Genomic DNA, 15,653 nt, shown 5'->3' with positions numbered 1-15,653 from the left:
CAAAAAAGTGATTTTGTCTAACAGAATGTGGCCAACTACAAACTAACATTAGGGGTTGACCCTAAGATAAATGATTCCATTGAAGACTCCTTCAGGTAGGAGACCTGGTTGGGAGGCATTCGTGTTAGGTGACACGTTAGAGTGTAAGGTACGACCACTGCATCAGGGGTATGTGAGTGTTACTAATTTGTAACTAGTCTTGTATTCTAAATAGTGGATATCCTGGATTTGGCTGCCCCGGAGTAATTTTTCTCATATTGAGTTTCCATTTCGTTAACAAAATTCTTGTGTCTTTTAATTTTTGCATTGATACTATTTTGTTGACAATATGTGCACACATACACTTGTTTATATTAGAAGTCAATTTAAATTTTTTTAATTAGTATCAGAGCTTGGTACACTCTGTTTAGATTCAATTCTTGAGTGTTATTTTTTTTTTACCTTCTAATTTATAAAATTTCTCAAAGTTTTAATACTGTTTCTGCCTTTGATGGTACGAACTATGGCTATTGGAAAGCTCGTCTGCGGTTCTTTTAAAAACACGCGACTTTCCAATGATAAAGTCCTCCATGCTCTTTGTCAAGTACTCTCACCATCTGAATTCACAAGAATTTCAAATAGTGAGTTCTTTAAAGAAGCGTGGCAAATTCTGGAAACAACATAAGAATGCACTAAACTTGTTAAATCTGCTAAACTTCAAATGTTGATTTCCAAATTTGAAGAAATTAAGATGTTGAAGGATGAGACATTTGGAGAGTTTTACTCCAAGATGAGTGACCTAAAAAACCAAATGGTGAGTCTTGGGAAAACCGTCTCGGATGTAAAACTCATACATAAAATTCTAAGATCTTTACCTGACCATTTCAGGATTAAGGTAACTATAATTGAAGAAAGCAAAGATCTGGAGGAAATGAAGATTGAAGAGTTGGTGGGATCTCTTCAAACTTATGAGCTGTCCTTGCCTCTGGTTAAGAAGCTGAAAACTATTGCCCTGAAAGCTTCCAAGAAAAAGGTCGAACTCTCATATGGAGACGACTCTAAGGATGAAGAAAAAGCAGTGGGCATGCTAGCCAAAAATTTTGGAAGATTAATGAGAAATGAGCGGTTCAAAAAAAAGTTTTCTGAAAAAATGAAGAAGGTCCCCAGAGAAGCTGAACCTGAGGAAGCAGAGAAGAAAAATCCTAGAGGCCGAAGATGTTATGAATGCTCAGGGTTTGGGCATATACGGGTTGATTGTGGAAATCTCAAGCAGGGTAAGGGGAAGGCATATAACGCGACTCTCAGTAATGAGTCCGAAGAAGAAGAAGCTCCTGAGCAAGAGAAATTCTTAGCGTTTGTGGCACCGCATGTAGAAGAGGAAGATTCTTACTTAGAGCTCAGTAATGATGGGGAAGAACTTAAGGAGGCTTATAAACCCTCTATATAGAGTTCAAAAAGCTGAGGGAAGGTCGCAAGCAGCACATTCATGATCGGAACAGTTTGCAGATTGAGAAGACTTCATTGCTACTCAAAATACAAGAGCTAGAGGAGAAGCTACTAGAGACACAGCTCCAATTAGAGAGAGTCACTGATGAAAAGTTGACTCACATGCTATCTATCCAGAAGAGCACAATCGACAAGATTGGTATTGGGTATGTAGCTCCTCCCTCTTATACTCCTTTTACTTCTAGGACTGTCTTCATTAAGCCTGCAGTCCCAGAGCTCCCCCCCCCCCCCCCCCCCCAACTGTTGAAGATAAAGGGAATGACAAAATCAATGGAGATGTTTCGGGCACTCAGAAGCCTCCTTCCATCAAAAAATCTCCTATATGTCATCACTGCGGTCTAAGTGGGCATGTCCGACCCAGTGCTCCCTTCTTAAAGCTCAAAAAGCAAAGGTCAAGAAATAAGTGCACAGACAAGCAAATTATGGCACAAGACCTCTGGCCCAGCATCAGACTCCATGGTATCAGGCTCCTTATCATGCTCCATGGAATCAAGCACCAAGGCATCAGGCTTCTCAATGTCAAGCCCCTTGGTCTCATGCACCACAACACCAAGCATCTCAGCATCAGCAGCCTCAACAGCAATTTGTACCTGCCAATCATAGTGGCAAATCTAAGACCAAATCCAAGCACTTTAAAAGGCCATAGAAGGTGGAAGTTGATCAATACTGCATGGAGCCACCTATTTGGATGCAAAGCATGATGAAGTTGATGGGTCAACAGATGAAGTCCTGCCAACAACCACCCACAGAAAGGCAGGCTTGGGTAAAAGAGAAGGAAGACGTTCACCCCATGAAGGGGAATAGACTCACCTAGTTGGTGAAAGTACTCATGCCTAGGATTTGGTTTCCAATACTAAGGCATCAGGTTAGATTGCTTGATTCTTACTTGATATATCCTGTGTTTGCTGTGCAATCTGGAAACCATCTTTTTGCCCCTTATTTCTCCTGAGAGAATATTGTAGGTACTATATAGGGAATAAAGAAAAAGCAGGTTGAGCAATTGTTTTTCTGTATTGGCATCATCGAGCTTGTACAGGTTTGATCATGTCTTGCATGTTATATGATGTTATTTCCATATAGCATTTATATATATAAAACAATTGAGAAATTGCAGGAAATTTTTTTTGGCATGTCAGATATAGCTTGTGTTTTTACTTGATATCTCAATTCTTTTTGCATTAATTTACTTTGTTTAGATATGATTGAGAGTTTAGGACTATATTTACCAAGTTCTTCCTGTATATGCAAAAATTGGATAGCTTATTTCCTCATGCGATGAAAATGTACACCATCCAAGACTCCCCTAAAGGTACATATTTCTTTCTCTGACTTTTTGCTTCAAGAAATTTTGGATAAGAGAAGAGTTTTTTTAATAAGATGGCCAGTTTGACCAAAATGCTAGTTGAACCTAGAACCTAAAAATTCTAACATTTTCTTGATTGCAGCACTAAAAGAATCAAGCAGTTATTCTTATGAATTATATGCTATGTGCTTATATTCACTGCTTATGTACTAAATTAGCAATATACCTTGTCCTTTATGGTGCAAGTAAAATTTTTTCTTGTCCTTCATGGTTAAAGTAAAATAATTGGGTGCTACATCTTAGAGGGAGTGTATTAGACGAGGGTGGCTAGGCCTTAGTAATTAATAAGATTTGACTTTTGACTAATCTTTTACTGATTTTCTCTTTTATCTAGAAAATCTGATTGCTTTTTGTCATATCAGTGGAAGTCATACCTTTCGGGAAAAGTTTTCACACACACACACACACACACACACATTGCATGAGTTAAGTAATCTATTTAAACTTTCTGTCTACAGGAAAATCTTTGTGCTGATTGAACTCTGAACTCTCTTTTATATCTTTGCATAGTTTTGAGATGCTATCTGATTGTTTTATCAGTTGATTATACTTTCGTGTTCTGAAGTTGACTTTAGGAAAAATATTTTCTGCAAATTTTTCCTCAGTTTCTGTCTCTTCAGTGTGAAGCGTCCGAATGGTCTCTTTTTGCATCTGGATGGGTGTGGCTCAGACGGCCGGACAGTAAGGTTACAAGTCCGAACGCGCACGGCCTGTCATATGTTTACGAGGCAACGCGCGTTCGAATGAGTTAATGAGCCGTCCAGACAGGGACCCCACTAGCTTTAAAAACCTTAGCCGCCACATTTTTCAGCTACCCTACTCAATTTCTCACTTTCCTTTGGCTTCTAGTGCTTGATTTCTTGAGATTTTTGCATTATCTCGCCATTTTTTATCCTTTTGTGCATTACTCTCCTCATTCCAGGTACTTTTTCTAGTTAACTTTATTCTTTTCAGTTTTTTTTTTTAATTGTTAGAATATTGATTATTTTGGGAATATTGTTGAGATTATAAAATGCATATTTGTGATATCTGCTGTGTTGGGATTATTTGTTTCAGTATTATTATGGACTGTATTGTGATATTTCCTGTTTGTAATTTTTGGAAAAGTCCATTTTACTGCCGTTATAATGCCAAATTTTCTATGTGAACTAACAAGAATATTTCTTTTGGAATTATTATTGGCAAATCTTGTTGGTTTCTTTTGCAAAACCATGTCTGCAGGCAGTCCACAGCATAGAGTTTGACAGAGGGCAAAGGGAGATAGGGTAGCCCTTAGAGCTAAAATTATGGACCGACGAATTATTGCTGAGAGAAATGTAGTTCGGTCAGACATCTTGGTGGTTCCTCTGGACAGTATCCACAACACTATATAGACCTACCATTGGGGGTATCTGCACAACTGTGCCTGTGTTGTGTACACTAGGCTGGTCAGACTATTCTATGCCTTCCTCGAGGTGATTCAGGATGATGACCGCGGGGTGGTGCTTCAGTCCACTATAGATGGACATACTATCACTGTTGATACCTAGATCATCAGTTAGTTTATAGGAGTGCCTGTTCTCCAGATCTCTGGCAGCCCATACAATGAGGTGGTCATACCTCTTTATTTGGATGATCTCAGAGAATTTTTTCATGTCGTTCCCCAAGGAAAGGAGCGTGCCACCACCATCAGGATCGGTTCCCTATATGCTCTACACCGCATGCTAGCCAAGATTGTCCAGCACAACCTCTGGCCCGTTGTTAGGCGCAGTGATCTGATATTGAAGATGGCCCAATTTGTGTATGCTATCAATCTTCGCTTGCCTTTCTGCCTGTACAAGTATATTTTGGGCGTTATTCTGGAGGCCCGTGATGAGAGCAATACCGGTCTCCCGTTTGGCTGCCGGCTCACTCAAATTATCCTTCAGTTAGGCATTAGGCGAGCCAAAGATGAAAATCCAGGATCTTATTAGCAAGCAGACTCTGATGAAGTCCAATGCTCAGCTGCGGCCAGATGATCAGGATGATGATGTGCCCCCGCCTCCTCATATTCTTGTAGGAGTACCAGATGTGGCATCCTTGCCACAGATTGCTCCATCACCTCAGCAGGATGACAGTTATTCTCAACTTTTGGAAGCGTTGGCAGCTATACAAGGGGGCATGAGTTCCAGTAGCTATCCATGTCATCCATGCAGCAGTCCATCTCTGCCATGCAGCAGGAGGTTCACTCCATTAACCACCGTGTAGAGCAGAACCAGCTGGACCTTCGAGAGTGTCTCAAGTTCCATCATTCATCCAGCAGTGACGATGAGGATGATGCGCCTATGACAGAGGCTGCTTGAGTTTATTTTGTTGTTTACTTATTTGATATATTTTTGTTAATTTGCTACATTTGTTTAAACTCCTGGATATTTTATTACTCTGTTTACCCTGGTCCTTCTGAGACCTTTAGGGGGAGTAATTTTTAGTGTGTTTGATTCCTATTACTTTATTTTACCCTTTGTCCCTTTGTGACAAAAAGGGGGAGTAATTTTTATATTTTGGACCGGGATTGTATTTTTAACCAGTCAAGTGATTTTTGTTCCAGAATGGCCAAAATGGGAGTTTGTTAGTTTGTGATTGGCTTCATTCTGTTAGACAAAATCACTTCTATGTAATGATGCTTTTAAACATGGATTCCTCTATTCAGAGTGCTTCTAGAAGATTCTACACAGTCTACAAGTCAGCAAAATCGGATCCCTTGTAGCTATCCGAACGACGTGATATACCGTCCAGACGCCCAACTGTCTAAAGCATCATCCATCCGGATGACGAGAACTATCCGTCCGAACTTTCCTCTATGTCAAGAAGCTTCGAACTGTTCCATCTTGCATTCGTCCGGGCGTTTCAGTAGCACTTCCGAATGACACTCAGTGTTCAACCAGCTTCAGGATTTCTTTCCAAAACACAAATATGGGAAGATCGCTGCAACCGTCCGGACGATGTGGATTTCCATCTGGACACGCTCATCGATAAGGCAAGTTTCGCATTCAAAATCCAAACGTCCGGACGCCAATCTTCATGATCCAGACGCGCGAGCATCATATATGGAAATTGCATGCATCAGATCAACAATTCGGATGACCATTCATTTGGTCCGGACGCACGAAGCCTCAATATGAAAATTGCGTGCAGCTGAAGTGCGACCGTCTGGATGATAGGGCAACACCGTCCAGACGCGGCTCAAATCAGGAAAGAATTTCAGCGAAATTTTGAAAAGCCGATCTCACAGTTATCCATCCGGATGACTTATGACTACTGTCCATACGACGCCTAGGTTTTATCAAGCCAGACACTCAGTTGAACCTGTAACCTATAAATAGAGGTCCCTAGACTTGAGAACAGCGAGAATTCTATATTGAATTCCGTAGTGCTTAGAGAGTTATATTGTAAGGTTACTGTACTGAGTTAGTCTCTCTGAAGCCATTGTTGTGTGTGTTGTTGATGCGTTGATCTGAAATCTATCTTAGGGATTGGCCCTAAGGTAAAGAATTCTATTAAAGACCCCTTTAGGTAGAAGATCTGGTTGGGAGGTGTTCGTGTTAGGTGACACGTTAGAGTGCAAGGTACGACCACTGCATCAGGGGTATGTGAGTGCTACTACTTTGTAAATAGTCTTGTCTTCTAAATAGTAGATATCTTGGGTTTGACTGTCCTTGAGTGATTTTTCTCATATTGAGTTTCCACTTCGTTAACAAAATTCTTGTGTCTTTTAATTTCTGCATTGATACTATTTTGTTGACACTTTGTGCACACACACTTATTTCTATTAGAAGTCAATTTAAATTTTTCATGTTGTTTGTGCTTAAATGTAAAGAGTGGCTTATTGTTATCCATATAATGTTTATCTATTGTTTAGGTTGCTGGTCAAGTCAGATTTTTCTGGCTTAGGATGTTAGGGGTCTTGTACCTATTTTCTCTATATTTGTTGCCCTACGACTTTCTTCAGTAATATATGATAGCATATGCTATCTGTTCAAAAAAAAAAAAAAACGAAGATGTTTATGTGAACCAATCTAGATCTGCATTTATAAATCTTGCTACAATCTCTTTGGTACATAATTATTCTCATATTTATAAACTAGTATTTCCGTAAACGTCTTTTTTCTTCTTCAATAGTACTACATGCATGCATCAAATCACATGAGATATGTAGATATATTTTATTTGGAGCGAATATATAAATAGACACGCACACACATATATAGAGATATATATGTTCTACATATGAATATAAAGTAATAAGCTAATTAAAGAACGATCAAACGGGCACTATAAAAGAACGGAACCCATGTCGAAGACTTGCTCTCCATACATCCTCAATATTTAACAAAGTTTTTCCACACTCATTCCCATTCCACCCTTCTAAGGCATGCAATATTCCAGCAACACGTCAAGCACTCATCACTTTTCTTGGCAGCCAATTCGGTCACATAATGAAATATGAAGTACGTGTTAAAATACTAACTAAATGATTAAATTTATCGTTTCCTTTTTTATCATCAAAAGTTTAAGCAGTTGGAATAATTGGTGATTCAAAATATTAACCTCACAAGAGTGCATGTTGATGAAAGATGTGGGAGTGATCATTGCCGGTGTGCTGTAGAAGAAGCAATCTTTCCGCATTTTCTTTGGCGGGAACTGAGAAAAAGGAATGAATAATGTTCCTTTTGATGCCTTTAATTGTTCGTCTTTGTTCCATCCGTCTCCCACTAACCACGTCTGCAAGTCTCATTATGTCATATATATCATAGTCTTAAAAAAGTTTAATTAATTAATTAGATCCATTAACAGAAACTGTAGGGGTAGTAAACACTCTATTTTTCAAAAAAAAAAAAAATCTTTTTTATATTTTAATTTTGCCACGAGTCTCATAAAAGGGATATGCTTATAATGTTATAATTTTTACTACAATCTCTTTACAAAATAACGTGATAGTTCACGTGACACTACTATTTAATTTCACCTTCAATCTTCTAATAGCGTTCCACGTAAAAAATCTATGAATAAACTGTACAAATTTCTCAATTATACACTTACGTCTTTAAACCAGTAAAATAAAAGGAGAGTTTGTTTAAAGTGAACTGCTAAATACATATTTATGAATGTTCCAATTTTTCAAGGCGGCCGGAAAGAACAAAACAAACTAATTAGAAATTCACGTTTATATGTATATAGCCTCTACTCATTTGAGAGATAGATTTGCCTCAATTGTTAGCATTTGGTTTACAAATTTTATATTTAATAATGTTCCACTCTTGCATGTACGTACGTGGACCACCATATATCAACGATAAAAATGGTGAACTTTTAAGTGGTATACAAACACTAAAAGGAGCGGAACCAAAAATCAATGTGAGGGGCAAAACTAAAAATCATTTTTCAGAGTGTAAAAAAATAATTTTGAATGATTTATATTATAAGTAGTCCAAAATTTAGACGTAAATTTAAAAATTTAGGGGTACTATGGACCTCCAAAGGTTATGAGTACTTCCGCTCTTGACTAAGAGCATGTTTGGTTGTTCGTTTGAGAAGCTAATACCTACGTACGTTTTAACACCTAAAAGGCTCATTTAAAGAAAAACAAAAAATCTATATAATACCATTTCTTTCTTTAAATCCAAACAAAAACAAAGAATATTGTGATAAGCAATAATCATACGTGAAATGGACTGCAAAATTTACCTTCTGATCAGCATAACTTGTTGAAAGGATCAAGTTATTTTTCAACTTTGTGGTCAGCCTTAATTGAAGCTTCTCATGCTCATCCTTATATGGCAGTGCAACCTGAAACAATTATAGCATAGCGTTAGAAAAAACTAAATGAAAAATTTAATGTATTTCTCTATTGTTTAATATAACAGTAAATCACATTGGTGAAATTAAAATGAAATCTATATATTATTCATGTGAGAGATGAGTATTACTCCTAGAATATTGAATACTTTTTATTTGTATTTCCACAATTAATTCCATTAATATTGTCTTTACATATAAAAGTATATATATTAGAAGGGCTTTGATTAGAATAAATTGAGCTTTGTTTAAGCCAAATTCTTGAATAAAGTTGTTTCAAATCACCACTTAAATAATATTCTAAAAGTTTAAAAAGATATGAATGGTTGATTTAATCATTTAATTAATGTAATACCCTAATACTTCTCCTCGATCACGTGCAGTTCAACTATCTTCTTTTTCCCTTTTTAAGTTAAGAAACATTAGAAAAAAGAAATAAAAACATTGCAATCTAGGTCGACCAAGGATTTTACAGTTAAAACGTACCTGAACACCCATTTCACATAGAGCATCGGCAATGGCATAAGCAACCTTAGTAAAGTTGTCCCTGAGAAATACTTGAGTTGTTCCTCTCGGAATGCTATTTAGCACCACAGCCACTACTAAGCTACTTCCATCCACCAACTTTATTTTAAGCTGAGGGTACTTTTGGATGTAAAGCTCACCATTTTTATTTAGTTCCTCCCCCTGCTAAAACTTACATAAATAAAGGTCACTAAAATACTTTGAGAAAGAATGAATATCCATGTATTTTTCTTTTTATTAATTTCTTCAATATTTCCAATAGGAGGAGTGCATGAGGATAAAAATATAAAAATAAAACTGAATCATGTTAGAGATCCAGTATATACATGGATTGAATTTCTCTTAAGCCAACAATTCTCCATTGTGTAAACTAACCATTGGATCGACAAAAAAATGTTTCAAAAAATATTTTAGAAAGCTGGATTTTTATTTATTTACTTTTTTTCTTGAGCGAATAACAAAAGCAAACAAACCAAAACGGAAGAAACATAAAAAAAAAAAAAAACAAAACAAAGAAACACAACAAGGAATGAAGCACCTAAGTGGAATTCAAATTACTAATCGAGACAACAACGGGGGTGAGATAGAATGTGAATGCTTCCATTTTGACCAGTTGAGATGATCCAATTAGCTAGTAAGATTGTGGGTAGACCTATAATTTTCACTAAGATAAGTGTAGTTTTTGTTCTTTATCAATTTAATATTAGAAAGCTGGATTTACTTGCCTGATTTAGAAGACCTAGACTTAGCACCTTAACTCCTCTCACTTCAGCATCTAGTATAGCTTCATCAATCAAGTTGTTGAGGGATTCCCTTCGCCATTGTAACATGTACTGAAGATTAAAACAAAAACAAAAACAAAAGAAGAAGTTAGATAAAAATAAAATAGAAACTAGTTGAATCAAATTGAATGTGAGCAGCAATAATCGGGTTTGATTTAATTGGGTTCAATTCTAGTTGTTAATGAACTCGTTTAAATAAGAACACGTGTCTCATAATAGGATATAAAGAGCACATATCCCAATGCCAACGAATCCAACTTGAACTAAAACTGAATACAAGCCGAATCACAATAGTCAGATAAATGAATGTTTCTTACATGTATATTGTATCTTGGTACCATCCAAGACTGCAATTTGAGCTTTTGGAAGATGATGCTCTCTAGAACAAATGTACGGCCATAGTTCCAACTTAGAATCAAAGACCATAGTAATGTCACAGGCACATTGACCACAGGTACCATTTGGAAGTGTGAGGCCTTGAGGCCAAGGAGGCAAATCCTAGCCGTAGATGATAGATGGACTGTGGTGTTGTTAGATGCGTTAAATGTACCACATCAGGTGACTCTTCACGTCTTTTTGGTGAAGCCTCATATAGAGCATCCAAGGACATGTCCATGGTCCCATACATGTGATCATATATATGCATGAAAAGTGAATAGTTGGTGCGGAATTGGGTGTGATGTAGTGAATGAAATCTGTTTAGTCAAAAAATTTAGATTATAATTTCTTGAAATTCATATAATGAATGAAAACAAAAATAATAGAGATAATAATAAAAATAAATTTTGATTAGTTGATTGATTAGGCATAAGTCAATCGTTTAAAAGGACTGAAACTTAAAAGTATTCCATAATGAACTTTAGATATATGGTTCACCAATGGTAATGGACAGGTTCCCAAAATACTTCTATATATGTTTTTTTTTTTTTTTTAAAAAAAAAAAATTATAAATTTTTTCAAAAATTTAGGTATGGCTATTTTTACTAATTCCGTTAAATTCTGACAAATACCTAAAAAGAAGGGGTATTTTGAAAATTTTGACATGATTTAATGGAAAATTCAAAAATGATAATTGAAATTGAAAAAAAATTAAAAGGTGGATATATACCATAAATTGACACTTTTTAAAGTTTGAGTACTTAATTGCAAAAATGATAAAAGATCAAGGGTTATAAGTGAAGTTTTTTCCAAAACAATATATGGAATGAATAGAACTACTATGATCGATCGGATGTGACGAGTTTTAAGTGGCTAATAATTTTTTTTTTAATTGGCTTATATGAAAAGTCACTTAAAATACGTTACGTCACCAAATGAAAAATGGATGTAAAGATTAACATTACTCTATCAACATTCATCGGTACTTCATTATTAATTAGTATATTTATTACTATTTATCATCTTATCATTGCTTACCATATATAGAAAAACAAAAAATATGGTCAATATTAATTAAATTTTAAAACAACTGTTGGGATTTGAAAAATATACTAAAAATCCAATCCAACAAAGGGGGAAAGATGATCGATATTATATATGGAAGACTTACGAGGAGGTGTACATGAAGTACTTGAGCGGGGGTTAAGACGGTGAAGAGCCACTTTGGAATGAGCTCCAGATTGCAGTAACCCAAGTTGTTCATGAAATCAACATATGTGGCGTAACCGAAGTGGGATGCTATTGAGGCTGTCCCCGTGAACGATGTTGTCAACGGATGGATCACAGCTGCCAATCATATATATATGAACATCAAGTACTTATTACTAATTAATCCAAAATATTCTTGAACATACAAATTACAAAACTAACAAGTGTAATTTCTTTTTCTTGTATCATGCTGTACGGCCAGAGTTGTCGAAATAGTGTTATATATTCTTCTTAATACTATATGATGGACCATATATATGGTTTTGATTTATATATGTCCTGTGCATTTAAGCTTTAAAAAAAAATTATTTAATTATTTAGCTAATATTCTAACACCCCATCACGTGTAAGATTAATTAACTCATTCGATCTTAATAAGTAAGACCCAATACGTAGAATATTTAATTGAAACAGGAGAAAACGATAGAAGCTTATATAATTTTAAGTCAAGGCTTTTACTCTGATATATATCATATTATATATCTAAACAATTTAAATTTACAAAATAATTTATTTAATTATTTAGATAATATTCTAACTCCACGCACAAGTTTTCAAAATTATTGATGTTGGATGTACGTAGTGTTAGAAATAATTAAATAACAATTATTTATTTAACCTAACATGCGCAGCGGAAAACAAATAAGATAGGATTCAGGCTTACCTCTAGCCATATTTGCTCAAGCTTTTCCAAGATCCATCTGAAGAACAAGAAAATATTATTTGAGGGATCTTCTAACCTATGCCTATTGCTTGATGGCTGTACTGATGGAGTACACATGCACTCTATTTATAGGCTAGGTTAGGGACCCTCAAATGGTAAACACCGTATTGTTTCCTTCCATCAAGGAAACAATATTGTTAATTGATTTTTAAAATCAATTAACCGATTCTATATTTACGGTAATCTAAATTAATAGAAATAACCATAATACCGATTCCATATTTACGGTAATCTAAATTAATAGAAATAATTATAATACCGTATATGTTTATTAAAAAAATAATAAACATAGCAAACACCGTAAATGTGATATAAAGGCCATATAAGGGAATAATATCTTACACGTAGCACTTTCAACTACAAACGACGCAAGCCTTACTCCAAAGATATATATCTATATATATCTATATATATATACCCTTATAATTGATCAACTGATTTTAGAGTATCTCCAATAAAGTAGGCAAATAGTTCATAATAGTCAAATTTAATATACGAGCCATTTTTCGTCTCCGGCATAACAAGCAAAATAATTTATTTATTTATTTATTTTTTCCTTCTAGTGTGAATAGTAAATAGGCTCTTCTGCCTATTCACTATTCACACTACAAAGAGTTTCTTTTTTTCTCGGTCTCCCTTTCCTTCTTTCTCTTTCTCTCTCTCCCTATTTCTGCCACATTTTTTCTCACACAAAATAATATTTAAATGCAAGTATAGAGTATAATAGAGTATCTATTTGAGAGAAAATATATTAAAAAAAAAAAAACAGTAGTAAAAATAGAGAGTTGTACATTTTCAATGGCTACTTTGGCAATTATTAGGAGCAACCACCATAATCGTCAAAACAAAACGTGTGTGTGTAGTTTATAATTATAGGCAGGCCTATAAAGCAAGGCCTCAGGGTTCGAAATCAGGTAGGGGCCGTGGGGCACCATAGCGGACCTAAACTTGAGGTCTAGGGTACAAGTGATTTTAGAATTTACTCTTGTGTCTTTTTTGAGTCCTTCTATGAATAATGTGATTTTTAAAATCATCACTTTATCAAAATTTAATAGTGATTAACTATAAGCTCAATGATAATTTTAAAGCCACATCGTTTTTTGAGAAACAAAAGAGTGAGTACTTCTAGCTAACTTTACTCCTAAGGTACCATATATGACATTTCCATAGTAGTTAACTACTATAAAGATAGAAAGAACAAAATGGCTTGAGAGATGAAGTGATTGAAGATAAAATATCTTAATTTGCTTGTGAGGTAAAGATTTTTTAGGTGATTTTTGTTTTTAATAATAATAAAAGTGATTAATATAATATAAAGTAAAAAAAATTTATATGGAAAAGTAAAAAAAAAAAAAAAAAAATTGTTTTGTAGTGGAAATTTTTGTTTGAATAATAATTAATGTGATATTTAAAATGAAAAAAAGTTAGAATGTTTTAAAATTAATTTTTTAAAGAAAAAGTGAAGGTGATAGCAAAAATCTTTGCCTTCCGCATCTCTTTCTTTCTTCTTCTTCTTTTTTTTTTTTTTTTTTTTAATTTTTTAATTTTTTTAATTTTTTTTATTTTTTTTAAGTATTGATTCTAAAGTATCTACTTTCTAACATGACATTTAAAATTATTTTTGAATAAAATAATAAGTAAAAATATATATAATATTCAACGATAATTTTCACTGACCGAACCCTTAATTAACAATGAGCACTTAAGGCTTCGTTTGATTCGCAGAATAAGTTTTTGGAATGAAATGATTATTTCATTGGCATAGCTATTCCTTTTATTTTTTAGAGGAATAGTTATTCCTAAAGGAATAGACAATATTTTAAAAAACAAAAAAAAAAAAATTAAATTAAAAATTAAAATTAAAAAAATTATAAATAATAAATAAAAATAAAAAATTAATGAATTTAGATCAGATCTGTCACCCACATATCTAATTAAGGTCCAATATTTATTTATTTATTTTAAGAATTGAGTTTTTTTTTTTAAAAAAAATAAATAAATAAGAAATTATGTGGGTTTAATTTTGGGTCAATTCCAATTGTAGTATATGTATTGTCACCAAACTAAGAAATTGAAATAATTATTCTATTCCACTTTTTTTCATTCCCAGTAATAACTATTTATTTTTTTTAATAGAATACCCATTTTACGAACTAAACAAAGCTTAACGACACCTTCACTTCTCCAGAAGGGTAGGTTATGAGTCCCAGGAAGATTAATCATATAGCCTACGTAAAATAGTACTCCATTGAACAAGATCTGATCATCCCTGTAAACAAAATATCCGTCAAATCATGCATGTGTCAATTGATGATCATGCAAGTAGATTAATTTCTGAATGAAGCTACTTACTTACCAGCCCCTTTCTCTATCAACCTGCTCGAATTCGATACCTTTGTTCACGATCCTATTATTGCCTTTGGCTGTTCGGTAACGGGATAGAGAAATCCATATCTGGTTGTGCTGCATCCTCAACAAAAGGAATGGAAGTATAAGGAAGTAGAAGAGGTCTCTCTCACCTTCTCCCTTCACCATGAACGAGTAAGTGCTATGAACCGCCCATGGAGCCAAAATCACGTACTTAATTCCCAACAGGAGAACACAAAATTAAGGAAATTAAGTTAAAAAACAAAATACGTTAAAAGAACAAAGATCGATGCTAGCTTTATGAAGATCAGTGTAATGAACCAGTATATATGACCTAATAATTTGCACATCAAACTTGACCATGAACTGCAAGCATGTCCAATACCTTGAAGCTACCAAGAGGCTTCCATGGCCAGTCTGTGAGGATCCCTGGTTTCGTAGCCATACTCCTAAGGTATTTGTGCTATATATTTGTGCATGGCTTTCGAGGGCTAGCTATATATAATGCATGCTCTTCTATTATTCGTTAATAAAATGTAGAGATCGAAGCCGCCATGAATGCAATGACAGGGTCCCCAACGCCCAAATGCCATGTGGCATGCCTTTACGGGCTCCTTTTTTTGTGTCATGCCTGAGATTTTCGTTTGGTAACCCGAGTAGGATGCTCTCAAATCACATGAGAAAGAATTTTTGTTGAATGGTAATAAGAAAAAAAATAATTGATGTAAAATAAAGTAAGAAAGAAATTTTAAATTTTTTTTATAAGTGAAAATGTTTTATTTTGTAGTGAATTTTTTTATTTGAACAGTAATAAAAAAAATTTAATGTAATATAAAAGGTAAAAAAAATTGAAATGTTTTTATATTGATTTTTTTTTTTAAAAAAAGGATGTGAAAATAAAAGGAAGATTAAAATGAGAAATAGGTACCAAACAGTTATCTTTTTG

General features: G+C 34.4%; 1 pseudogene; it reads right to left on the bottom strand.

The window, feature by feature from the left end:
• Positions 1-1,429: 1,429 nt before the first annotated feature.
• Positions 1,430-15,152, bottom strand: LOC133879220 (very-long-chain aldehyde decarbonylase CER1-like; annotated as a pseudogene).
• Between the last annotated feature and the right edge of the window lie 501 nt (positions 15,153-15,653).

The sequence above is a fragment of the Alnus glutinosa genome, chromosome 10 (genome assembly GCF_958979055.1).
Source record: "Alnus glutinosa chromosome 10, dhAlnGlut1.1, whole genome shotgun sequence".
Taxonomy (NCBI): Eukaryota; Viridiplantae; Streptophyta; class Magnoliopsida; order Fagales; family Betulaceae; genus Alnus; species Alnus glutinosa.
This window is presented reverse-complemented; position numbering and strand designations above follow the sequence as displayed.